We start from the raw sequence: 25,698 nt of genomic DNA, 5'->3' as shown, positions 1-25,698 counted from the left end.
GAGTACAGGCCCCAACCACGGAGCTCCGAGCTGACGATCTGGCCAATTACTTCAAAGAAAAAATTGATCAGATTCGACAGGAAATTATCTCCCAATCACCTCATACCATGCACTGTCCTCCCTCCCCCACTGCATCTAGCTCACTCTCTGATTTTGAACCAGTCACAGAAGAAGAAGTAAGCAGGCTCCTTGCATCTTCTCGCCCAACTACTTGCACCAGTGACCCATTTCCGTCACATCTCCTCCAGTCCCTTTCCCCTGCTGTCACCCCTCACCTAACTAAAATATTTAACCTCTCTCTCTCTTCTGGTATTTTTCCCTCCTCATTTAAGTATGCCATCATACATCCACTACTTAAAAAACCATCCCTCGACCAAAACTGTGCCGCTAACTATAGACCTGTCTCTAATCTTCCCTTCATCTCTAAACTCCTGGAACGCCTGTTCCACTCCCGTCTTATCCGCTATCTCTCAGAAAACTCTGTTCTCGACCCTCTCCAATCCAGTTTCCGCTCTTTACACTCCACTGAAACTGCACTCACTAAAGTCTATAATGATCTGCTAACAGCTAAATCAAATGGTCATTACTCCTTGCTAATTCTCTTGGATCTCTCTGCAGCATTCGACACTGTGGATCATCAGCTCCTCCTCACTATGCTCCATTCCATTGGCCTCAAGGACACCGTTCTCTCCTGGTTCTCCTATCTCTCCGACCGCTCCTTTACTGTATCTTTTGCCGGTTCCTCCTCCTCTCACCTTCCCCTTACTGTTGGTGTCCCCCCAAGGATCGGTTCTAGGCCCCCTCCTCTTCTCCTTGTACACTGCCCCTATTGGTCAAACAATCAGTAGATTTGGTTTCCACTACCATCTCTATGCTGATGACACCCAATTATACGCTTCTTCTCCTGACATCACGCCAGCCTTTCTAGAAAACACCGGCGATTGTCTAAACGCTGTGTCTAATATGTCCTCACTATATCTGAAACTGAACCGGTCAAAGACTGAACTCCTGGTGTTTCCTCCCTCTACTAATGTAGCTATACCAGACATTGCCATTTCTGTGTGTGGTTCCACTATTACTCCCCAGCAACAGGCCCTCTGTCTTGGGGTCATACTTGATTCCGAGCTTTCCTTTGCCCCCCACATTCGATCACTGGCTCGCTCTTGTCATCTGCACCTCAAAAACATTTCTAGAATTCGACCTTTTCTTACTTTTGACTCTGCAAAAACTCTTACTGTTTCTCTTATTCATTCTCATCTCGACTATTGTAACTCTCTTCTAATCGGTCTCCCTCTTACCAAACTCTCCCCTCTCCAATCTGTCTTGAATGATGCAGCCAGGATCATATTCCTCACCAATCGTTACACCGATGCCTCTACCTTGTGCCAGTCATTACACTGGCTACCCATCCACTCCAGAATTCAGTATAAACTTATTACCCTCACCCACAAAGCCCTCCATGGCTCAGCACCACCCTACATCTCCTCCCTTGTTTCAGTATACCACCCTACCCGCGCCCTCCGTTCTGCTGATGACCTGAGGTTAGCATCCTCAATAGTCAGAACCTCCCACTCCCATCCCCAAGACTTTACACGTGCCGCGCCAATTCTTTGGAATGCACTTCCCAGGTCAATACGATTAGTCCCCAATCCCCACAATTTTAAGCGTGCCTTGAAAACGCATTTATTCAGATTGGCCTACCGCCTCAACACATTAACCTAATCTATCCCTGTGTGGCACAGCCAAAAGTTTTACCATAACCAGATTTCCCACATCATGTTCCCACATGCTTTATGCATCCATTATCCCTCTGCGTCTGTACTGTTACACACTTAACATTTTGGCTGGTCCATACAATCAGGGCAACTGTTACCACCCACCTTTCGTGTCTACCTCTTTCCTCATAGACTGTAAGCTTGCGAGCAGGGCCCTCTTTCCTCTTGGTATTTGTTATAATCTACTGTATGTGATTATTGTTATGCTGTAATGTCTATTGTCTGTACAAATCCCCTCTGAAATGTAAAGTGCTGCGGAATATGTCGGCGCTATAGAAATAAAATTTAAATTATTATTATTATTATTATTATAATATGCGTGGTGTAAAGGCATCGCAGCTCATCACCCTGAACACACAATCCCTACTGTCAAATATGGTGGTGGCAGCATTATGGTTTGGGCCTGCGTTTCTTCAGCAGGGACAGGGAAGATGGTTAAAATTGATGGGAAGATGGATGGAGCCAAATACAGGACCATTCTTGAAAAAAAACCTTTTGGAGTCTGCAAAAGACCTGAGACTGGGACGGAGATTTGTCTTCCAACAAGACAATGATCCCAAACATAAAGCAAAATCTACAATGGAATGGTTCACAAATAAATGTATCCAGGTGTTAGAATGGCCAAGTCAAAGTCCAGACCTCAATCCAATTGAGAATCTGTGGAAAGAGCTGAAAACTGCTGTTCACAAACGATTTCCATCAAACCTCACTGAGCTCGAGCTGTTTGCCAAGGAAGACTGGGCAAGAATTTCAGTCTCTCGATGTACAAAACTGATAGAGACATACCCCAAACGACTTGCAGCTGTAATCGCAGCAAAAGGTGGCGCAACAAAGTATTACGTTAAAGGGGCCGAATAATATTGCACGCCCCACTTTTCAGTTTTTGAATTTCACAAAAAATTTTTTAAATAACCAATAAATTTTGTTCAACTTCACAATTGTGTCCCACTTGTTGTTGATTCTTCATCAAAAATTTACATTTGGTATCTTTATGCTTGAAGCATGATATGTGGGGAAAGGTTGAAAAGTTCCAGGGGGCCGAATACTTTCGCAAGGCACTGTATATATTCTATATGTATATATCTATTCTTTCGCTTGTGTGTTAACCTGCCACAGGGTTCCATTATACAGTATGTCTATTTTGCAAGCCTGCGAGAAAATCTCGGCATACGGATGCCATAGGGATGCTTACATGGGCAAAATACGCGGCCACACCTTGACAACGGATGACATACGGAGCACTATTCAGGGAACATTTCTGCGTATTACGACCGTAAAATACGATCCGTATTTTTATATGTTATGTCTGACTCCAGCCTAAAGAGGAAAATCAGACAAAATGAAAATTTTTCAGTGGTCTCTTAATTTTTGCCAGAGCTGTATTTGGTGTCACCAAGTTCAGAATCGCCCAATCAATATATAAAAAAATAATTAATCCAATCGGTAAACGGTGTAACAAGAAAAAAAATCAAAATGGCAGAATTACTTTTTTTTGTTGTTGCCGCAACATTGCATTAAAATGCAATAACAGGAGATCAAAAGATTGCATCAATAAAAATGTAAGCTCGGCACGCAAAGAATAATCCTTCACCCTAACCCAGATTCCGAAAAATGGAGACGTTACGGATCTTGGAAAATGGTGACTTTTTTTTTTTTTATCTTGAGAAACTTTGGAATTTTTTTTCCACTTGAAACAAGAACCTAGACATATTTGGTATCTACGAACTCGTAATGACCTGTAGAATCATAGTGGCAGGTCAGTTTTATAAATTGGTGAATATGGTAAAAAAAAAAAAAAGCAAAAAAAAAAACAAAAACAAGTGTGGGATTGCACTTTTTTTTTGCAATTTCTCCGCACTTGGAATTCCCCATTTTCCAGTACCTGATATGGTAAAACCAATGGTGTTGTTCAAAAGTACAACTTGTCTCGCAAAAAATAAGCCCTCACATGGCCATATTGACCAAAAAATTAAAAAAAAGTTATTGCTCTGGGAAGAAAGGGAGCAAAAACAAACTCAAAAACCCACAGTCGCAAAGGGATATTCACTGCCTACGGACAAATCGAACATCAAGGGGAAGTCAGAGCAGCTGCAGCCCTGGATTCCTGTTGATGTTCAATACATCTGTAGGCGGGGAAAGTCAGACATCAGTGCTGATTGGACACGGGGTTCATGTGACATAACCTCACGCGAGTCCCGGGAACTTGAGTGCCGACACCGATGGAACAGGATCGGCACATGAGGCGAGTATAGGTGTTTTTACTTTAATGAGGCCATACATGAGAAATTAGAAGGGGTTGTGGAAGCAGTGAACAACCCCTTTAAAGGGTTAATGCTAAGATAGTAGCTATCCTTTATCCATAGTGTAGAGAATAGCTTACTGATCTCGGAGGATTGGACCACTTGGAGCTATCCAAGAGGGTCAGGAATCAGGACCCTGCAGAGTCCAGTTTTGAATGGAGCAGAAATCCTCATTCTTGACCTTCACGCCATGGTCTTTGAGACTGCCAAAAATAAGATTAGAGTACTCAGGTATTTCCAGTAGTCCCATAGATAAAGACTGGAGCAGATTTTGAGCATGCATCCACTCAATTCAAGATGGATCTCTGCTGACTCCAGTTCCAGGGATTGCAGGATGACCCAGGTGGCAATCATTAAAATACTACATTATCCCCCAAGTATTAGAACCAACAAGTTTCTGCTCCTCATGAGTGTTGAAACCTAAAAGTGTATTGTGCCTCTAGGGGAATTTACCACCTAGAATCCTTTTTTAAGTCAATTAAAACTAGATTATTTTCCTAAAAGGCCTTTATGGTAAGAAAACCTTCTACTTTACTACTCCTAAAATATAAGTGCTGGACTTATTTAGCAAAGGGAATTTCAGAACCCAGAAAATTAAAAAAAAAAAAAAAAAGTGAAAAAAGAGTGGAGGGAGGGAAAAAAAAGAACAGTGGAGGGGGGGAAAAAAGAGTGGAGAGGGGGAAAGAGTGGAGAGGGGGAAAGAGTGGAGAGGGGGAAAGAGTGGAGAGGGGGAAAGAGTGGAGAGGGGGAAAGAGTGGAGAGGGGGAAAGAGTGGAGAGGGGGAAAGAGTGGAGAGGGGGAAAGAGTGGAGAGGGGGAAAGAGTGGAGAGGGGGAAAGAGTGGAGAGGGGGAAAGAGTGGAGAGGGGGAAAGAGTGGAGAGGGGGAAAGAGTGGAGAGGGGGAAAGAGTGGAGAGGGGGAAAGAGTGGAGAGGGGGAAAGAGTGGAGAGGGGGAAAGAGTGGAGAGGGGGAAAGAGTGGAGAGGGGGAAAGAGTGGAGAGGGGGAAAGAGTGGAGAGGGGGAAAGAGTGGAGAGGGGGAAAGAGTGGAGAGGGGGAAAGAGTGGAGAGGGGGAAAGAGTGGAGAGGGGGAAAGAGTGGAGAGGGGGAAAGAGTGGAGAGGGGGAAAGAGTGGAGAGGGGGAAAGAGTGGAGAGGGGGAAAGAGTGGAGAGGGGGAAAGAGTGGAGAGGGGGAAAGAGTGGAGAGGGGGAAAGAGTGGAGAGGGGGAAAGAGTGGAGAGGGGGAAAGAGTGGAGAGGGGGAAAGAGTGGAGAGGGGGAAAGAGTGGAGAGGGGGAAAGAGTGGAGGGGGGGGAAGAGTGGAGGGGGGGAAGAGTGGAGGGGGGGAAGAGTGGAGGGGGGGGAAGAGTGGAGGGGGGGGAAGAGTGGAGGGGGGGGAAGAGTGGAGGGGGGGAAGAGTGGAGGGGGGGAAGAGTGGAGGGGGGGAAGAGTGGAGGGGGGGGAAGAGTGGAGGGGGGGGAAGAGTGGAGGAGGGGGGGAAAAAGTGGAGGGGGAAAAAGTGGAGGGGGGGGAAGAGTGGAGAGGGGGAAAGAGTGGAGAGGGGGAAGAGTGGAGAGGGAAAAGAGTGGAGAGGGAAAAGAGTGGAGAGGGAAAAGAGTGGAGAGGGAAAAGAGTGGAGGGGGGGAAGAGTGGAGGGGGGGAAGAGTGGAGGGGGGGGAAGAGTGGAGGGGGGGAAGAGTGGAGGGGGGGAAGAGTGGAGGGGGGAAGAGTGGAGGGGGGGGAAGAGTGGAGGGGGGGAAGAGTGGAGGGGGGGAAGAGTGGAGGGGGGGAAGAGTGGAGGGGGGGAAGAGTGGAGGGGGGGAAGAGTGGAGGGGGGGGAAGAGTGGAGGGGGGGGAAGAGTGGAGGAGGGGGGGAAAAGTGGAGGGGGGAAAAGTGGAGGGGGGGGAAGTGGAGGGGGGGGAAAGTGGAGGGGGGGGAAAGTGGAGGGGGGGGAAAGTGGAGGGGGGGGAAAGTGGAGGGGGGGGAAAGTGGAGGGGGGGAAAGTGGAGGGGGGGAAAGTGGAGGGGGGAAAAGTGGAGGGGGAAAAGTGGAGGGGGGAAAGAGTGGAGGGGGGAAAGTGGAGGGGGGAAAGAGTGGAGGGGGGAAAGAGTGGAGGGGGGAAAAGTGGAGGGGGAAAAGTGGAGGGGGGAAAGAGTGGAGGGGGAAAGAGTGGAGGGGGGAAAGAGTGGAGGGGGGAAAGAGTGGAGGGGGGAAAGAGTGGAGGAGGGGGAAGAGTGGAGGAGGGGGAAGAGTGGAGGGGGGAAGAGTGGAGGGGGGAAGAGTGGAGGGGGGAAGAGTGGAGGGGGGAAGAGTGGAGGGGGGGGAAGAGTGGAGGGGGGGGGAAGAGTGGAGGGGGGGGAAGAGTGGAGGGGGGGGAAGAGTGGAGGGGGAAGAGTGGAGGGGGGGGAAGAGTGGAGGGGGGAAAAAGTGGAGGGGGGGAAAAAGTGGAGGGGGGGAAAAAGTGGAGGGGGGGGAAAAGTGGAGGGGGGGGAAGAGTGGAGGGGGGGGGAAGAGTGGAGGGGGGGGAAGAGTGGAGGGGGGAAAGAGTGGAGGGGGGGGAAGAGTGGAGGGGGGAAAGAGTGGAGGGGGGGAAAGAGTGGAGGGGGGAAAGAGTGGAGGGGGGAAAGAGTGGAGGGGGGAAAGAGTGGAGGGGGGAAAGAGTGGAGGGGGGAAAGAGTGGAGGGGGAAGGGTCTAATGTTGCAATTCTCTCTTTTTGGACATTAATTCTTTGTGAATAGTTATCAATCACAAAACTATAACTCAAGAAATGAACTCAGCTTTGATTCTTGTTTGCAAAAAGGACAGTATTGGCTTAAATGAGATATATATATATATATATATATATATATATATATATATATATATATATATATATATAAAAGTTAAAAACTTCCAACCAGAATGAGCTTGCCGACAGATTATCAGTTAACACATTCTGCAAACAGCTGGTTACAGGGAAATAAAAGCTAGAAAAACGCCAAAATGGTGCAATTTTTTTTTGTAAAAGCCAAATGTAAAAATGTCAAACATTTAAATATAGATCCCAAATGAAAAAAAAAAAAAAATATCCGAAAGAAAAAAAAAAAAAGACGAACAAACTGAAGAAAATCGGATCATGGACAATGGCATTAAATTACAAAAAGACAAAAATTAGAGATGTCCACTTTCCTAAAAAAAAAAAAATATTACAATGTACTTCAAACAATTACTGTGAATAAATTGCACAAATTATATATTAATATGACTTTTGCATTTGGCTGGATACCAGCAACACAACATTAAGAGCTTTGCCCCAACTTGATTTATATTTCAGCCACGGCCATAGCTTTAGTGAGATTGCAACAAAGGCAGAGGAGAATGGAAATATTAACAGGCTTTTATTTGACAATTTATTCAACTTGATATCTGAAAAACCTGGGGTCATTTTTTTTTACATTACTGACATAACTGCATAATTGAGACCGAACAATTGCACAAATGATTCCTGACTCCTGCCCGCCAGAAAACTGATCTCATGTCAGTCCGGAAAACAAAAGAAAACTTCAGCAGCTGACGCAGTTTTCTCCATTGCATGGAGAATAAGCAAAATGTAGACCGAATTAAGGACCCTCTCAGGTACAGTGCTTTGATCATTTTTGATTTTTTACATAAAAATATAGAAAAGGGAAAAAAAAAAAAATCAGATATAGAATGAAATTATAGGTGCCATAGAATAAATACAGGTAAATTCAAGTGTGGAGTTTCTCTATATTGACTTACCCTTTCCTAAGAGTCAAAGTCATCATACCCATGTTGAAGATGAAAGACTAATTTATTGATCTTTGGTGATTCCGAAAAAAAAAAATCCTCAGAATATATTGTAGTCCAAAAGGTTATATATTCTTGTAACGCTTTTAAGGGGGTCCAAAAGGTCATTCACTTCTGACTCCTGGTATTTCTTGTTTACAGGCATAGTTTGCATGTACTAACCTAAAGCCACGTTCACACATTCAATATTTTCCGTCAGTATTCCAAAACCAGGAGTGGAACAATCCAACGAAAAGTATAATAGAAACACGTCACAATTTTTGCATTTTTCACCCACTCCTGATATTGGCTTACAAATATGGATGTAAAATGTTGACCAAATACTGAACATGGCCCAAGTCTGAGGAAGGGAGGCATCCTCAAGAAGTGGACCACCAATTGGGACGCTTGGACATGTTATGTAGTACGGTTATTCAGAGAATCTAGAGCAACATCATGCCATGAAGTTGAGGTTGAATTCCCACAACCTCCTACAATTTATTGCTATAAACAACTTGTGACTGTCATACAACAGCTCCAGCCAAGATGGGCATTTTATAGCACTTGTTAGGTCACTGGCAGCTCTTCACATAAAGAGCAAAAAAAAAGTCCACTGTCATTGTACACAAAACAGAAGACTGGGGCTGTGTGATCCTCTCCATAGTCTTGCATCTATTACTGTGTAAGGAGAAAGACCGGGCTGCGAGTACCTGTACTGTGCCGGGTCCGGAACTGTCGAGGCTGCGTCCCATGTTTCCCGGGGGAAGGAATAGGGGACCAAACAGGCCCCATGTCCCGGGCAGTGGAGACGTGTTTAGACAGGGAACCGGACCGAAAGTTGAGAGAAAAGCGCGCGAAGCAGTAGTGCGGTTCCCACCGTCAGCATGCAAGCAGCAAGGTGGGCAGCTCGCTCAGCACCAGAAGTGCCAGCGCTGTGACGGACTGCAGCAGACAGCTCCCGGTGCCACCAGCAAGACAGTTAGTGTAGGAGGCACAGGGCCACGTGACAGTAAAGTCGGTGCACGTGCAGAGAGCCCAGGGCCGGTTACAGGACAGTACCCTGCGGACCTTACTGCCGGACAGTATAGCACCACCCTTGTTTAACCTCTAGATTGCTGCAGCTATTGTTGCGTTGGCTGCACCAGCTTATGGACTAGGGGCTCAGTGGAAGGTACCGGAGACCAACTGCTGTCTCCAGAAGATGGATCGCTAACCTTGGACCCACCTTGAGGACATTTCGTCGACAGCTACAAGGACTACTACCCTCATCTAAATATTTGCGGCTGAGGAAACCATAGACACAATAAACTTTACTGAGTGAACTGTTGCCATTTTTGCTATTCACCTTTATTCTTTCCCAGCTTAACCGTTTATCTTCCTGCGAGGAGTTTATTTATTGTAGAATTAAATTTGTTAACCCTTGCTCTGTCTCCCGTTTGTCACTGCATCCTGCTTACAACAGTACAGTCAATCAGGAGGAACTCTCATAGCCAGAATACAAGCTGAGGTAGGCAATGCAGCAGCTATTTTTTTATTTGATCTGGATAGTGATAAGAGATCACAGCATAGTCATGGAGATATTTTGAAATGCAAGTTCTCCCTATTTGTTTGGAACTATTCATTTCCCGTCACTCTTAGCACTGATATCCAAGCAATCACAAGGATCATCTGCAAAAATTCTCCTAAAAGTGCATGCTCAGTCTTTGTCTTGTCTCTTTCGGGTCAGTACCTTTGGAAATCTATGTACCCATCATCACTGAGGACGATGGCATCAAGAAGGGGTTAGGAGATTATGGGATTTCGCAGAAAGGAAATGAAAGTTGTGAATAGGCTTCACAAGATCCACTGAAACAATGATATTCTGGGGATTGCATTGTTTGCAGAGGATAATACGGGCAAATTTAAAATGATGGAAAATAGGTATTAGACCTACCGGTAATGATGTTTCCAGGAGTCCATCCTGACAGCACCAAGGAGGATGTCCTCCTCCTCCTTACAGGGACAGGAAAAGCACACGAGAGGTTAAAAGGTTCCGGCCCACCCCCTTTCCCTCAGTGATTTAACAAGTACCACAGCGTGGGTAATGCAAGTAAAATTTTAATGATACAATCATATTACAGCATATGACATAACATAACAGGGAGGGAACTACCCGTGCTGTCAGGATGGATTCCTGGAAACATAATTACCGGTAGGTTTAATACCTATTTTCCAGGACGTCCCCCTGACAGCACCATGGAGAGTACCAAAGCACCTCCTTAGGGTGGGATTACTGCCTGGAGAACCTTTCTCCTAAATGCAGTCTGCTGACCAGCTAGCACTTCAAGCTTGTAGTGCTTGCAGAATGTATTAAGTCTGGCCCAGGTTGCTGCTCTACAGATTTGATCAACCGAGGCGCCCGCCCGTTCGTCCCATGAGGCCGATACTGCCCTTGTGGAGTGGGCCTTTAACTTATCTGGCGGGTAAGTGCCTTCAGCTTGGTAGGCGTCTGAGATTACTGAAGTAATTCATCTTGCGATGGTTGTTTTAGAGGCTTTTTCCCCCCAATTTTCCTCCCAAAAAGGACGAATAGATTTGGGTCAATACGCCAACTGTTGGTGGCCTCTAAATAGTCTATAACCGCGTGTCTCACGTCCAGTGAATGAAGGCGCTGTTCCTTCTCATTACGGGGATTGTCACACTATCTCCTGGTTTATATTTTGGCAAGAAGCTACCTTTGGAACGAATCCTGGGTCTAATCTCAAGATTATGCAATCTTCTCTAATCTGGAGATATGGGTCTCTGGTGGACAGAGCCTGGATTTCCCCTATTCTCTTGGCCGTGGTAAAGGCTACGAGGAAGGCTGTTCTGCGAGTGAGAGTTGAAATAGTCATCTCTTCATTGGGGACATAGGGATCCCTACATAGGAACCTCAGCACCAGACCAAGGTTCCAAGGCGGGATGAGCTGCCTAATCATGGGGCGAAGACGCTGTGTGGCCTTTATGAATCTTACTACCCAGGGATGGGAAGCTAACGGGTAATCGAAGTAGGAGCTTAAGGCCGAAATCTGGACTTTTAAAGTGCTGGGCCTAAGACCCTTATTAAACCCTGACTGCAGAAAGTTTAAGATACTAGGGAGGTCAGGGGTACCCGCCACGAGGTCGGACCTGCCACCGTCTAGACAATCTCTTCCAAATCTTCCGGTATATTGCGGACGTAATCGGTTTCCTGCTGGCCTGTAGGGTAGATATGACCTGATCTGATAAGCCCTTTGCCTTCAGGATGTCCCTTTCAGGATCCAAGCAGAGAGGTGAAGCCTTGCTGGATTCGGGTGGCGGATCGGGCCCTGGTGGATGACATCTTTCTTTCGAGGTAGCTCGACTGGGTTTTCCACTGCCATAGCTCCTAGTAGGGGAAACCAGCTTCTCTTTGGCCAGTTTGGAGCCACCATTATCACTTTTGCACGGTCCTCGCGGATCTTCCTGAGTACCGCCGGTATGAGTGCTAGTGGTGGGAACGCGTAAGAGAGGGGTTCCCAGGCCTGGCTCAGGGCGTCTACGCCCTCTGGGTGGTTTGCTGGGTTCAGGGAGTAAAATCTGGAGACCTTTGAGTTTCTTCAAATTGCAGACAGGTCTATACTGGGGGTCCCCCAACGCTGACACAGTTGATGAAAAATCTCTTTGTTCAGTTCCCACTCTGTCGGGCAGACCTGTTGTCTGCTTAGGTAGTCTGCTACCACATTCTGGGAACCCTCTAGGTGGACTGCTGTTACTGAGAGGACTGTTCTCTCTGCCCAGGAGAATATTCTCTCTGCTAGAGCCTGGAGCGGTCGGTGCCTTGGGCCTTTCTTGGTCTTTCAGGAATGACACCGCTGTTATGTTGTCGGATAATACCCAGACATGTCGATTCTTCAGGATCGGCCGGTTCCGCCGCAGAGCTTACCAGACCGCGTAGAGCTCACTGTAGTTGGAGGATCTGTATCCGATTTCTGCCGGCCATCTCCCCTGGAAGATCTTCCCTTTTACGTGGGCTCCCCATCCCAATGTACTGGTAGCTGTGGTGAGTATCACGTATGGATAGGTTGTCCATAATACGCCCACCTGGAGATTCTTGGCCTGTGTCCAGCACCGTAGTGACTTCTTCACGAGTCCTGACAGCCTTATGGGTCTGTCGAGTGAAGCCTGACTTCTGTACCATACTGCGAGGATCTGTTTTTGTAACGGTCTCGAGTGGAACTGGGCCCATCTGACGCACGGAACGCAAGCCATCATTAAGCCCAGAACCTCCATGGCACCTCTTATGGAGGAGCGATGCTTAAACAGGTCTCCGAGTCTGTCCCGAATAGTCTTCTGCCTTTCTTTTGGTAGCAGGGATATTCTGTCTCCTGAGTCTAGGAGAACTCCGAGGAAGACCTTTCTGGACTCTGGTATGAGGTCTGACTTCTGCCAGTTGATCACCCAGCCGAGGAACTCCATTACTGTAATTGCTTGGTTCCTGTCTCGAATGAGCGCTTCTTCGGATCCTGCCACCAGGAGGAAATCGTCTAAGTATGGTATGATCACGATACCTTGACCTCTCAGGTAGGCCACTACCTCCGCCACCAGCTTTGTGAAGATTCAGAGGGCCGAAGCCAGCCCGAATGGAAGGCATTGGAACTGGAAGTGGCAGGTCCGGGTTGGTAATTTGACTGCAAATCTTAATAGATTTTGAGATGAGGGATGGATAGAGACCTGATAGTACGCACTCTTCAGGTCGAGGGTGCACATGACAGCGTCCCTGTCTATTAGCTGTATTGCGGACCAAACAGATTCCATCCGGAACCTCTTGTACCTGACCCAGGCATTTAGAGATTTTAAATTTATAATAGTCCGGGCCTCGCCGGATGGTTTCGCAATGGAGAACAGGGAGGAGTAGTGTCCCTTTCCCCTTTTTGTCAGAGGAACCGGTACTATAACCTCTGACCTGATCATGTCCTGTATGTCTAACCACATGGCGGAGCCCGCCGGGACTACAGTGGGGGCAATGTATCTGTTGGGGGGAGGGGAGTAAAAGTTCTATACTGTAGCCCTCTGCAATGGTTCTGAGGACCCACTGGTTGTGGGTCACCCGGGCCCAATTTACTGCGAAGTGGCAAAATCTTCCCCCGATAATTATGGCATCATTGCCTCCTAGACCTGGAGGTTGACGCAAAAAGGGAGCCTTTGCTTCTCCCACCCTGGCTGTGGAGGCTTCTATACGAGCCTCTACTGGACCTGACTTGGGGTCGGCCTGTCTCCTATAGAAGGGGCCTCTCCGAAAGGGCTTGGGCCGCTTAGGTTTTTCTTCCGGGAAACCTTTATTCTTGTCGGACCCTAGCTCTAAAATATTATCCAGGGCTGGTCCGAATACCCTTAGGCCCGAAAAGGGAATGGAGCAGAGCTTCACTTTAGAAGCGTTATCTCCTGACCAAGATTTAAGCCAGACTGCTCTTCGGGTCGCATTAGAAAGGGAGCTGTTTCTGGCTGCAAATCTTACTGATTCGGCCAACGTATCCGACAGGAATGCCGTGGCCGACTTCATGAGGGGAAGAGATGCTAGGATCTCGGATCTTGGTGTCTTGTTGGTAAGGTGTTCCTCCAACTGCACCATCCACAGAAACATAGACCTGGACACCGAGGTGGCTGCTATGTTGGCCTTGATGAATGCCGCCGAAGTCTCCCATGTCCTTTTTAATAGAACATCCGCCTTCCTGTCCATCGACTCCTGGACACTTGATGAGTCCTCGAATGGGATGGCGGTCTTCTTGGTGACCTTGGCTATAGGAACGTCAATCTTCGGAACTTCCTCCCATGATCGTGTTTCCTCAGGATTGAAAGACAGTCAACTTTTAAAGTCACGGGATAGTACAAGTCGGCATTCCGCCTCCTTCCGCTCCTCGAGGACCATTGTTTTGATGTGTTCACTTACAGGGAACACTGTCTGCATCCGAGACACGAGTCCTCCAAACATCAGGTCCTGTCTAGATTGTGGCTTAGGAACTTCCTCAATCTGCATGGTGTTCCTCACCGCCTGGACCAACTCGTCCGTGTCCTCTAGCCTGAACAGGTATTTCCTGCCTTGATCTTGCCTGTCCGCCGGTATCTCTCCTTCCTCCTCTGGATCCGAGTCCTGGAAGTCTGACCCCTCATTGGAGCTTGGTTCAGATACTGGCTCTGCCTCCCACCTCGGACGCTTTCGACTTGCCCCTGGACTGGGGGACTGCCGCTGTGCAAGGCTGACTCTGGAGGCCTGGACTTCCTCCCATATCAAGGATCTCATCTCGGAAAGGAGGGACGGCTGCTCATCTCTTATGACCCTTGACGTGCAGGGTCCACAGAGGGTTTTGGTATAGGTGTCTGGCAGCTTTACCCTGCATACTGGGCATCTGACCGACTTAGATGCGGCCTTGGCCGGGTCCTTAGTCACTGTCGGGGGGGCTGCTGGGGTTCCCTTATCCTATGATTAAAGGATAGGGTAGTCAGGTCCCTTGTCCTGGGCTGCGGAGGATGGTGTGGGGAGGGTGATCTGCACCAGGCGCACTTACCCTTCCATTCGCCGGTTCGGTATCCATTCCTCCTGTTGTCCGCGCTTCCAGAGAGATGCCGAGCTCCTGGAGCGCGCGCGCCAAGATTCAAACCCGGCGCGTGACGTCACTGGAAGTGACGCGCGTCCTCTCGCGTTAGGCTGGGAATCGCTCTGGCCACTTCCGCCTACCGGGACGCTAGCCCCACCTCTTCCAGATGCCAGCGCCCGCCCAGCCAGCTGCCTGTGGGGGACCGGCCTTCGCCTCCATGGCGGCAACCGACTGGAGCCGAGAGCCTCCCACCGGGAGGAGCGACTCCGTCCAGGAGTGTTGTCCTGCTCCTGGCCTTTGGGCAGAGGGACTCCCCACTGGGAAGTATCGGCCCCGGGCGTCTTGACAGGGGGAAGGACTGGACTGGCCGCCCGATCCCCCTGGACCCTCCAGTAAGCACTGAAGCGCTTCCTCTCGCGTGTCCCTCCATGCAGGGACAGGAAAGACATTGATGGAAAGGGGGTGAGACGGAACCTTTTAACCTCTCGTGTGCTTTTCCTGTCCCTGTAAGGAGGAGGAAGACATCCTCCATGGTGCTGTCAGGGGGACGTCCTGGAAAACCCCTTTAATATTTTTGTGATGAATTTGGTATGAACAAACAGAAAAAAAAAAAAAAAGGTCTTGAAAGTCAAAGCAATTTTGCCATAATTCTGATGTAATTTGCTTTTGAAAAGTTACAAATTTTTGAAACTACTTCCTGTTGTGCAAAAATGTTGTGACTGTGCTTTCATGCTAATTTCTCCCAGCAGATCCTCCAAAATGGGTTGGACAAAAGGGGTGACACCACAGCTCATCTAGTCACGTTCCCTATGCCAGAAGTTTGGGACTGGAGAAACATTTGTGGCGAGGCGCACACCACTCGTCAGACGCTCCCGATTCATGTGTAGGTGTGCACCTCTTGCTGAGGTGGTTAGTAGGAGTCATCTGCTCCCGATTCGTTACGATTGGTGAAAAAAAATTCTGATCTTGACGAATCGAGGCCCAAGTGTAAAGTTCGTATGACAGAAGCATTGCTCCATTAGGTCTAGGGTAGAATAATTCTGCACCACAAAAGGAGCACACAGAGCAAATACATCTGTGTGGGTCTTCTGGAACTCGGTGTGCCTCCGTGTAGCTTCTGTACATAGATTCTTTTATATGCAGGAGGCCTAAAAAAGACAAAGCTTCTCTGGGGGTATTAGATCATTAGAAATAGAATAAAAAAAAAAGAACCCTGTGGCAGAACATGGATTAGACAGAAGAGCTTGAGCTGTACGGAGTTTGAAAGAAGGATGCAAAAAAATAATCTGAAGGCCCTCAAAGTATCCCTTGAAATAATTGAAGCTGTGATTGAATTTTATTTGGCAGCCGCTCCGTCTTCTATTCAGGGTTGCTGCTGTGAAGTAGATACTAAAAGAGCATAATAGGCGAGCGGGGTATGATCTCCAATCGACTGTCTCAATTAGAGGGATCGCGCTTGCCCAACGCCAGGCTTGATCTTGAAACTGGCAAGTACATGTGCAATCTGTAAGCATGGTCATTAAAAAGCTGGATGCTTTCCAATTTTTCTTTAGTCAATGCATTTTCGGAAACCTACCCCGAGTATCTACGAAGCAGGAGATTATATTTCAATTTTGGTGGTCTTGAGATGTCTAGTTTTGGATCTCAGTAAGAAAGCAAAGAAAGGGCCAAACTTACGTTTTCAGTACCGAGGTCGGAGCACAAAAGGTTTACTTCCCACCCCCCAACTAAATCTTTTGAGATTAATCTCTTAAGGAACATGTGACTGAAGACAATTAATCCAATGAAATTAAATTCTCAAAAGGGAAGAAAACAATTCCAAAGCTCCCTGTGTTTTTTTTTTTTTTAATAATAATCCTTTCTGGCCCACAAGATCCAAAAATCCCTCTAATGAGATTTTAATCACCTAGCTAATTAGCCGTATCAAAGTGATTAATGTACCAAAGTTCACGCATGTCGATTCAGTTGTGGGATTTCGCAACGGAGATCTTGGCATTAGACTAGTGTTATACTCCCCATATAGACGAGCGTGTAGGGGGGCATTCAATTATACAGAGTCATCAACTTAACGTGTGAACACTGAAAATATGAATTCTGAACGGCTATATGGACTATGCTTGTATAACGGCGCCCAAATTTTTCCAAATTGCTTGTGCCCAACTGATACAAGGCATACCTCATAGATGGGAACTGAAATTTACCTCACCTGGGCCAAGGTCTAGAAATTTAAAAAGGTCAGGTAGGATCTGGCGCTAATGTAAAACAGCATTAGGGTATGTGCACACGACATCTTTGTCAGGTGGCTCCACTTCGAAACGCGCCATGAAAACGCTCGTAAGAACGAACATACGCATTTCTATGTAAAATGACTGATCATACGTTCAGGCTTTCGAGAATCATTTAACCACTCCAGTTTTCTATAGAAGCCAAGCGATTAAAAGAAGGAAGTTGACATTTCTTCAGGCAGCTGACGCTTCAAAAATACTCTATACGGTGTAATACAAGTTAATGGGAAGGCTCAAAATACACCTGGACGCATTTTTGGAGCACTTGGTCTGCGTTTTTGCCTAAAAAACAGCCAATTGTTTCTTTATTGTTGATTGGCGATTTAGAAAAAAGAAACCAAAACAATAAAACCATACGAAACACTCCAGTAGAAAAAGGATGTTGTGTGCACATACCTGCAGTTTTTAGGAGTTTTTTTTTTGTTTTTTTTTATTAGTCCTGCTGCAGAAAAAACCCTTAAAAAATGTTTTAGGAAAATGCCTACTGCTTTTTTCCCCCTGAAAAGTGATGTTTTCTTCCCCTTAAGAGGTTACCGAAGAATGAACACTTTACTTATTTTAACTGCACCAGGCTTTCTGAACTCTGAAATAGTTAAAAGAAGCAATAAAATATTGAACATGTGCACAGCAAATGTCATTTTTACAGTGCTGTGCTCCATGTCCATTTTTTGCCACACTTTTTCAGGGGATTCTGAACGTCCTGTGCACATAGCCAAGGAGATGAGATTTTTTTTGTGTGTGGATTTTTAAGCTGTGCGTGCATGTTGAGTATTTGCTTACAGAAATTTCTGCAAGGTATCTGCAGAAAAACACTGCAGCAAAAATGCGTTTTTGGTGCTTTTTTTTGTACAGCAATGAACGCTTTTTTTGAGCTAAATACAGATATTAAAAAAAGGTTTTGTGATGCAATTTCTTGCTTCAACACCACCTTTTTCATGTTGATGCAGTGGCATCAGGGTAATGGGATTAGGGCTTAGTGTCAGCAGCTGGCAATGACACCAAGTCCTAGGCTTAGTAATGAAAAGGTGTCAGTCTGACACCCTCATTACTAAGCCGATAAGTAAATATAACACACAGTCACCAGCCTATATAGGAACGTTAACAGAACGAACGTAAATAGGCTGTAACCAAGCAGCAACTGTTAATTTTAAAGATAAAAAAAAAAAAAAGAAGATTGCGTGGGCTCTTGCATAATTTTAATAACCAGCAGAGGGAAAGCCGAAGGCTGATGTTAATATTCTGCGAAGGAGCCAATCGCCATAAAGTTTCCCAGGCTATTAATATCAGCTCACGTCAGTTTGCTTATCCGTTACTGGCTAGATTACAGGGGGATTCCAGAAAAAAAATTGACATAGGGCCCCACTATAAAGTCAAACCAGCAAAGGCTAGGCAGACAGCTGCAGGCTGATATTAACAGCTTGGGAAGGGGCCATGGATATTGGCCCCCTCTCAGACTAAAAGCATCAGCTCTCAGCCACCCTAGAAAAGGCACATTTATAAGATGGGGTAGATGTCACCTTTGTCTTGTCAGGTGACATCAAGCCCATGACTTAGTAATGGAGAGGCATCTGTAAGACCCCTAGCCATTAGTAACCCCATAGTGATATTGTATAAAATACACACAAATCCAGAATAAAGTCCTATATTTGAAATGACACAGACTCCTTTAATGAATCTTAAACCATATTTACCAAACGCCTAATCCACTGATGCCAACGTCTCCTGCAACAAAAATAAAGAAAACCACAATATTTTTCACCTGTCTGCAGAGAAGATAATCCATAATGTCCCACAGTAATCCTGATGACTTTGAGAGCAGTCACTGATGTGTCTGCTCTCAAAGACAGCCAGCGATACACTGACAGGAGATAATCACTCCAACAGTGTATAGTACTGAGCTGCCATGAGAAAGTTCTCACTCAGCAGTCCTGTAAGTGAAAGCACAGGAGCTGATCAGCTGATGAACTCCAGTGAACTCTCACGGCAGTTCAGTGATACACTGCGGGAGTGATTACCTCCTGACAGCGTATTGCCGGGAGCCGGGTAGAGCAGTCACATCTCCCGATATGACTGTTCTACATGTGAGATTGCAATGGGACACTTGGGATTACATGGACTATGGTGGACAGGTTTGTATATATTGGTTTATTATTTTACAGTTTTTCCAGGAGGCGAGGGCATCGGGGATTTGGTGTGAGGCGAGTATAATTTTTTTAACATTTTTATTTGAATATGTATGTAATTGTACCTTCTTTTTTTTTTAACTTAGAGCACAGGCGTCGACAGATGAGACTTCATTTCCCATCAGCAGCACCTGCTGTCACTGTTATCAGTGACAGCAGACATAACCTGATGGGAGCAGTAGTCTTATCTGCTCACGCCTGCTGACCTGCTGTAAGCTTTTTATTGCAGGTCACCACTACGGGTCACCGTCACAGCTGAGGGGTCACGCTGACCTCTGACAGCATAACCCCGCAGCGCTCTGACCGACGGTCTTATCGGCAGTAGTGTTACCGCCGATGAAAACCACCACGCTGGTGTTTCCCACGCTGTCACACAGATGACAGCGTGGGAAACACCATAGGCAGCCGGTAAAGGCAAAAAAAAACCCTCAGCAAATCCGCAGAAAATCTGCAAACATTTTTATACCTGTGGCTTTGCTGCAGATTTGACTGACTCAATTGAAGTCAATGGGTGAAAAATGCTGCAGAAACGCACAAAGAATTGACATGCTGCAAAAAAAAAAAAAAAAAAAAAAAAACCACTGCAATTACTCAAAGGAAATCTACTGATCATGTGTACAACACTTCAGGATTGTCATTGAATTAGCTTGCATATGGATTCCATAGCGTTTTTGGCCCATTTCCGTGTGGAGAAACTGCCGCGAAAACGCACTGTCTGCACATTGCCTTAAAAAGGATTCACTTCAAAATTCACATCGATAAATATTTGGAAACTTTTTGAAGCAGATCTTCTTTGACATCCATGCAAAATATACTCCATGTGAAGATTCCCTAAAAGATGCCACTTATTTTTGTGCAATCAATTCATGTTCATCCAGTTTTTTTTGCTACAAAACGAAATGCCCAAATCATATATGACACAAAATAGCATATAGTCTGATAGCTGGGCAATCTGTCATCGGAAAACCTATTGCACACAAAATGGATAATTCTTTTAAGTACATGCTTTTTTAGATCATGTAGATGAAAACTATGGACTCACTCTGCAATTTGTGGACTCAAATTTAAAAATAAAAAAAAAATGAGTCTTGCAGTTAAAAGGAAAGGCTTAAATACCTTAATGGACAGTTGAAATTTGCTTCTTTAAAAGAAAATGCCCCAAGGAAATAAATTATCAAATGGAAAGATGCTAAAACTCTTCAAAATAGAAATCCAAGACGGATTGCGGCACAAGAAGTTGAATGTTCCCTTTGAGCTCGGTGTAAAATTTGGTGCAAATGTAAATATAAAGGGAAATTATAAAGAGGGAAACATAGATGGACCGAGAAAGGTGCCAGGATTGAAAATTTCAAGCACTGTACCTTGAAAATAGAAAAAGCTCAACAGAACAGATGGGCAGAAATAGGCGTAAATGTTTGAGACAGAACTGTAAGAATCATCTGAATGAAATAGGTGTTGTTCTCTAACGCCTAAACAGAGAAAAACAAGGTTACGTGAAGCAATAATGGAGTGCGAATGATGTGAATGACTTTCATCCATAATAATGCGCAAATCTGCATTGGCCAAGAAGCTGATCCTGGAACTTATAAAATTTATAGATGACTACCTGAAGAAAACAATATTTCCCCCAAATTCATATCGGATCTCAAGTCAAGACCAGTGGAGATGGCCATTATTACCTCAACAAAGTCAGCGCAAAAATATAGCTAGAAGTTTTTGAACACTTGTCTTTCCATTGATATGTTAGCTGATGATGAATTATTTTTTCAGTGGAGGACCCCTCGGCACAAAGAGTATTAAAACTTTTCCTCAAGAGAGGCAGACCAACTTTATAACATGGTTAGCAAACTGTTCGGATTTCAGTCTGATTAAAAGTTTGACATCCATTTGTCAACCACTCTTTGAGAATGTTGAATTAAAGAGTGGCCATCATAAAAGCCAGAGGATGGTGAAGTTGGACACTCAAAGTCTTGGTCCTGCATGGACTTCTTAGTATATGACCAGTTAAGTGCCACAACTGGTCAGACATGGTAGGTGGGTCAAATGTTGACATCCTGGGTTCCTCTTGCGATTATTAAACCCTCAAGCCATTGTTGTGCACCACACAGTGAGGTCATTGCAGTCTAGTAACTGCAAGAGATGCCTTCACCACCCCGATTCGCTTGTCGTGGAGAACCAAAGTAGCTTTGGTAGTGCGTATCTTTTAGTACAGTAGATATGGTAAAATTGTGGGAATAGAAAAACCACAGTGCAGACAAAATGCTTGTTTTGTTACTTGGAGGGGGGGGACAAAAAGACCACAACACGACAAGGAACCCATAGTTGCCAAAATGAAAAAATCTGGCATGATGCATTACTTACCAACATTGCTGTTGGCAGAATAGGATTGTCTAACTCTGCCATGAATGCTCATACTCCCTCCTGAGAATCACACCAAATTGAGAGGAACTGTCCATTTTTAAGCTGCATTTTCAAAATCCTCATACATTTTCAGCCCATGATAGATGAAAAATTGGAACAGTTCTTTCAATTTGGGACAGTTTGCAACTGTGCATGGCGGATTTTTTTTCCCCCACCCAGAAGAAGGTTATTTCTGGTGTGTTTTTGGGCCATAAGTAACTAACAATCTTCCCCCTTAAATACATTTTTGAATTATATCCATTTTAGGGAACTCAAGAGATACAGCCAGTATACAGTCATGGCCAAAAGTTTTGAGAATGACACAAATATTATATTTTCACATGATCTATTGCCCTCTGGTTTTTATGTGTGTTTGTCAGATGTTTTTATCACATACAGAAATATAATTGCAACAATATTATGAGTAACAAAAGGTTATATTGACAGTTAGAATGAGTTAATGCAGCAAGTCAATATTTGCAGTGTTGACCCTTCTTCTTCAGGACCTCTGCAAATCTCCCTGGCATGCTCTCAATCAACTTCTGGATCAAATCCTGACTGATAGCAGTCCATTCTTGCAAAATCAATGCTTTTATTTTGTCTGAATTTGAAGGTTTTTGTTTGTCCACCCGTCTCTTGATGATTGACCACAAGTTCTCAATGGGATTAAGATCTGGGGAGTTTCCTGGCCATGGTCCCAAAATCTCTATGTTTTGTTCCCTGAGCCATTTAGTTATCACCTTTGCTTTATGGCAAGGTGCTCCATCATGTAGAAAAAGGCATTGTTGATCGCCAAACTGCTCTTGGACGGTTGGGAGAAGTTGCTCTCGGTGGACATTCTGGTACCATTCTTTATTCATGGCTGTGTTTTTAGGCAAGACTGAGAGAGAGCCCATTCCCTTGGCTGAGAAGCAACCCCACACATGAATGGTTTCAGGATGCTTGACAGTCGGCATGAGACAAGACTGGTGGTAGCGCTCACCTCGTCTTCTACGAATAAGCCGTTTTCCAGATGTCCCAAACAATCGAAAAGGGGATTCATCAGAGAAAATGACTTTACCCTTGTCCTCAGCAGTCCACTCCCTGTACCTCTTGCAGAATATCAGTCGGTCCATGATGTTTTTTCTGGAGAGAAGTGGCTTCTTTGCTGCCCTCCTTGAGACCAGGCCTTGCTCCAAGAGTCTCCGCCTCACAGTGCGTGCAGATGCACTCACACCTGCCTGCTGCCATTCCTGAGCAAGCTCTGCATTGCTGGTAGCCCAATCCCGCAGCTGAAACACTTTTAAGAGACGGTCCTGGCGCTTGCTGGTCTTTCTTGGGCGCCCTGGAGCCTTTTTGGCAACAAGGGAACCTCTCTCCTTGAAGTTCTTGATGATGCGATAGATTGTTGACTGAGGTGCAATCTTTCTAGCTGCGATACTCTTCCCTGTTAGGCCATTTTTGTGCAGTGCAATGATGACTGCACGTGTTTCTTTAGAGATAACCATGGTTAACAGAAGAGAAACAATGATGCCAAGCACCAGCCTCCTTTTAAAGTGTCCAGTGGTGTCATTCTTACTTAATCATGACACATTGCTCCATTAACACAGGTGTGGGTGTTGATGAGGACAAGGCTGGAGACCAATCACTGAAACGATGTTAGCTGGTCCTTTTAAGGCAGGGCTGCAATGATGTTGAAATGTGTTTTGGGGGATAAAGTTCATTTTCTAGGCAAATATTGACTTTGCAAGTAACTGCTGTTAAGCTGATCACTCTTTATAACATTCTGGAGTATATGCAAATTTCCATTAGAAAAAATGAAGCAGTAGACTTTGTAAAAATTAATATTTGTGTCATTCTCAAAACTTTTGGCCATGACTGTAGATGCTTGTCATCTTTTAGAAATTCTTGTCATCAGTGCAGAATTTTTTTTCGAAAGGCCATCTTTCAGAACACACAAACCTTTCTTTGTTTCAATCTCACCCCCTACATGGGGATCTGGCTGTCATGAGGTGACCATAACAGAGAGGAACCAGAAGACTGAAAAGAAGCACTTTGCTTTCTTTTTAAATGGTGTTTATTAGAGTTGAGCGAAACGGGTCAAACAATTTCAAAAGTCGCCGACTTTTGGCAAAGTCGGGTTTCATGAAACGAAACCCGACCCTAGGATGAGGTCGGCCACGAGGTCGGCGACTTACGCGCCAAAGTCGCGTTTCAAAAGTTTGTTTAGCGCTCTTTTTCAGCCAATCAGGATCCACGGACACTGTGGGCAACGTGATGACATAGGCAGGGGTCGCCACCATCTTTCAGAAGGGCATGCAAGTGATTGGCTTGCTTTGGTGGGCGTCACAGGGGTTATAAAAGGGCGTGCACGCCGACTGCCATCTTACTTCTGCCGATCTTAGCATAGGGAGAGGTTGCTGATTATGTAGGGAGAGTGTTAGGCAGGGAAGAAGACAAAAAAACTGCTTATGCTGCAAGCGATTTTGCCTGTGCAACACACCAGTCACTGTGTGTGCAGTGCAAGGGGAGGCTATATTGTGGTGGATCAGCGGTGTTGGTTGTTAGGCTGCCTTCTAAGGCTTCCTGACAGCTGCATTGCTGTTTCCCCACTGCTCTGCAAACTGCTTTTTTAAAAGCAATCCCAATTTTTTTTTTGTCCTGCTAAGGTACTGAGCGTGCATTTATTCACACCATACAGCGGTGTACGCTCCTCACACAGTACCGTGTAACGGCTGTTATCACAGCCACAGTGAAGCTGTGTGTCACTGTGGAAGGATAAGTGGAGGACTTGTTCCGTTCTTACAGACCTACACTCTAGGGAGATTCCTATTCTGCCCAATTCTACAATTCACTTTTTTCACACCTGTGCCATCGAGCCTGTGACATAGCGCTCTGATATTCAGTGGGCCTCACACAATCCAAAAGTGTCCAGTGTCTGCAGAAATTCAAAATCTCCCTTATCCTGTAGTCACTTTTTTCACACCTGCTGCATCAAGCCTGTGACATAGCGCTCTGATATTCATTGGGCCTCACACAATCCAAAAGTGTCCAGTGTCTGCAGAAATTCAAAATCTCCCTTATCCTGTAGTCACTTTTTTCACACCTGCTGCATCGAGCCTGTGACATAGCGCTCTGATATTCAGTGGGCCTCACACAATCCAAGTGTCCAGTGTCCACAAGTGTCTGCAGAAATTCAAAATCTCCCTTATCCTGTAGTCACTTTTTTCACACCTGTGCCATCGAGCCTGTGACATAGCACTGTGATATTCAGTGGGCCTCACACAATCCAAGTGTCCAGTGTCCACAAGTGTCTGCATAAATTTAAAATCTCCCTTATCCTGTAGTCACTTTTTTCACACCTGCTGCATCGAGCCTGTGACATAGCGCTGTGATATTCAGTGGGCCTCACACAATCCAAGTGTCCAGTGTCCACAAGTGTCTGCAGAAATTCAAAATCTCCCTTATCCTGTAGTCACTTTTTTCACACCTGTGCCATCGAGCCTGTGACATAGCACTGTGATATTCAGTGGGCCTCACACAATCCAAGTGTCCAGTGTCCACAAGTGTCTGCAGAAATTCAAAATCTCCCAGAAATTCAAAATCTCCCTTATCCTGTAGTCACTTTTTTCATACCTGTGCCATCGAGCCTGTGACATAGCGCTGTGATATTCAGTGGGCCTCACACAATCCAAGTGTCCAGTGTCCACAAGTGTCTGCAGAAATTCAAAATCTCCCAGAAATTCAAAATCTCCCTTATCCTGTAGTCACTTTTTTTTCACACCTGTGCCATCGAGCCTGTGACATAGCACTGTGATATTCAGTGGGCCTCACACAATCCAAGTGTCCAGTGTCCACAAGTGTCTGCAGAAAATCTATATCTCCCCTGTCCTATAGACACCTTGTACCTTGTTTTACATTACTATATAGTTTGTAGGATTTTGTCTACATTTCTACCAAAAATGAGGAAGGCTGGTGGAAGAGGCCGTGGAATTGGGCGGGGGTTGGCAGCTGGTAATGATGGTGTTGGTGGTGGATCTGATGGTAGTGGCAAAAGCAAAATAGGACCGAATGCAGGAGGTGTTGAGCCTTCGTCATCGTCTGGCTCCATAAGGCTTCGAAGCCTTAGTTTTCTAGGAGTTGGCAAACCGCTTTTAACGCCAGAGCATCAGGAAAAAGTTTGTCTTACATTGCTGACTCAGCCTCCAGCTCTATCGCCTCCTCTTCTGAAGTTGTAAAAAGTAAAAGCACTGAGTCGTCATTGGAGGCTCATGTTCATGAACCACACCTTTCCTTGTGTCCTTCACCCCAACCAAGATTGAAGGATGACGCAGGCCATACTACTGATTACTCCATGGAGCTGTTTTCACATACCATGCCTGGATTATCAAGTGAAATGGTGAATTACCCAGGCCAAGAT

This window comes from Dendrobates tinctorius, unplaced genomic scaffold (assembly GCF_039654945.1).
Source record: "Dendrobates tinctorius isolate UK_male_01 unplaced genomic scaffold, ASM3965494v1 ptg000059l, whole genome shotgun sequence".
NCBI classification, from domain to species: domain Eukaryota; kingdom Metazoa; phylum Chordata; class Amphibia; order Anura; family Dendrobatidae; genus Dendrobates; species Dendrobates tinctorius.
This window is presented reverse-complemented; position numbering follows the sequence as displayed.